Below are 2,566 nucleotides of genomic sequence, written 5' to 3' on the forward strand. Positions count from 1 at the left end.
GATTTCTGAGCTTAATACAGTGCCTTGTAGTACTACTAGCCCCTAAAACCTTAAAAATACATTTTGTTGGGATCTCATGACAGAGCAACACGTTGTCCAATAGTTAGGAAATGTAATGAAAATGATGCACAGTTCAATATTTTTGCTTTTTGTTGGTCTGTTGCATGAAATCAGTTTTAAGGTGAAAACGTTCAGATGGTGTTTGGATTTATTTCCAGTAAAGATCTCAATTTTCTAATATTTTTATCATCCGAGTACAGAACCTTTCCTTAATTTCATTCTCTAAATATTCCTTAATTCATAATTAAGACTCAGTTTAATCAGCGTTATTTTAAAATCTATAAACGCCACTGATTTACGACTGAATGGTGATTCTTTCTAGAACAGATATTGACCTGCAGTGCTTTTAGAGAGGCACAGTGTTCATTTCAATTTAGTTGCTGCTCAACAAACATTAATACTTCTCATCCAAAGAGACAATTTTCTACTGAACTTCACTGATTGTGTTTAGAGACGGTCCTTAAGGAAGGACAAATGCGTCTCTCAATGTAGGATGGTTTTTAGAGAAATAATTAAATGCTTTTGGATGCATTTCTTCAGTAATAATGTTGGGGTTTAGGACTAATCTGCGTTTTCTCTTTGGGTCAACTGATGCCTTTCCTTTAAAAGGTTTGTTTTTTGGAACTAGTGCCTTTTGTTTGACAGTAATCCGACAGGAAGCGGGCAGAGACATACGGCAAAGAAGCCGAGAACAAGAGTTGATGTCGGGAAAGCCGCAGGGGGTCTGTGGGCACCCACTGCCACACGACGCCTCCTATTTCCTCTTTTAAAAAAAAAAAAAGCATAAATACTAATATTCCTGGTCCAACTGCATAAACAGCAATATTTTACAGTCGGAAAACCTAAAATTCTCGAATAAGGAAACAAAAAAAAGACGGTTTCCATAGTTTTTGAAATTGTCCATCTTTTTTCGTATCAGCGTTTCTGTAGGTTTCATTAACTCAAATTAAAACTTAGAACCACTATGAATTAAATTGAAGACTTGAATCACCACAGAAACATTTTTGCACCCACCTCAAAACTTATTGCAAAATGATTTTTATTTTATGTTTTTAAGAAATTGAAATTAAGTGAATTTATTTTCTAAATGAAATTCTGTGTGTCAGTGGAAACACATGAGGCCAATTCCTGTCAGACAATGTGACGCTTCTGGATAGAGACCCAAGTTTCACTTCAGGATGATAAAGGAAGATAAAAAAATCTCTGCCGTTCGCAGTTAGAGAACTGCTTCAAAGACGAGCATTTCCATAGCAACCATTATCATCATGCCTCATCTGCGTACCATCACAAACATAAACATTCAAACTTTTCTATATCAAAGCTGCAGCAGGTAAAATTCATTAAGAAAATGTTTTTCTGTATTTGGTTGCGTGGCCTGCGCAGTTGGTAACACTGTTGCTTTGCAACTAGAATTGGTTAGAGTTAGGGAAAATGTCTGGGTTAGGCATAATCACAACCACTAAAGTGAATGGAACTCAATGCAAGGTTCTGATATGGGTAGAAATACAAACTTATGTATTTCTATTTTAGTTTTTGCAAGGCTGCAGTAGGGAGTTCTGAGAAAATTGTTGACTTAGCCTGAAAATTTGAACAAGCAGACCCCTCCCTCTTGCTCTCTGCTGTGCTACAGATCTCACTGGTAGTGGTGGAATGCATTGAATGTGCTAAGACACCCCTTTTCGTTCTGATTGGTTGTTCCTGGACAGTAGCAGAGCTGGAGGAATTTCCCCAGATTCTCTGTTTCCATGCAGAAAGACCCAGGACCTTTTTGTTGCAAGGCAACAGCGTTACCAACTGCACAACCAACATGAAATCAAAAATATATATGAATTTTACCTACTGCAGCTTTGATATAGAAACATTTTAATAGTGTTTATTATGCAGTTTTATTTAATTTCACTTTGGGATTAATTAAGGGTCTTTGAATTTGAATTTAATTCTAAAATTGATCTTGTTTTGTTAGTTTTTGTTTGTATTGTGTTTTGTCCATTGATTTTGGAGATGGGAACTTTATTTGAGTCGAGGCCTGTCTCTGTTTTGATTTCCTAGATTTCCAGATGTTATCAAAACCTGGGTTTGCACAGTGACCTTCGTTATTGAAACCAGGGTTGGTGTAGCCTGGGTTGGCATAAAAGCTGAGCCAGGCTATTTTGTCCTCTGGAACCTCTAACTGTATTCACATTTATGTTTCTGTGATCCGATGTTTGTGTAGGCCCTTGTCTTTGAATGGACCTCCATGGTTCATTGAAGGTCTGACTTTGCATGGACTCCTCTCTTTCTAGGGAGCCTTCTGTTTGCATAGTCTCCGTGCATAGCCTAGCCGAGCTAGGCTATGCACGGAGACACCTGGTCGATTGAAGGTCTGTCTTTCCTTGGACCTCCATGGTCGATTGAAGTTCTGTCTTTCCTTGGACCTCCATGGTCGATTGAAGGTCTGTCTTTCTTTGGACTTCCATGGTTGATTGGAGGTCTGTCTTTCGTTGGACCTCCATGGTCGATTGGAGGT

This window comes from Poecilia latipinna, unplaced genomic scaffold, assembly GCF_001443285.1.
Source record: "Poecilia latipinna isolate Pla-1442-1.1 unplaced genomic scaffold, P_latipinna-1.0 Scaffold193, whole genome shotgun sequence".
Taxonomy (NCBI): Eukaryota; Metazoa; Chordata; class Actinopteri; order Cyprinodontiformes; family Poeciliidae; genus Poecilia; species Poecilia latipinna.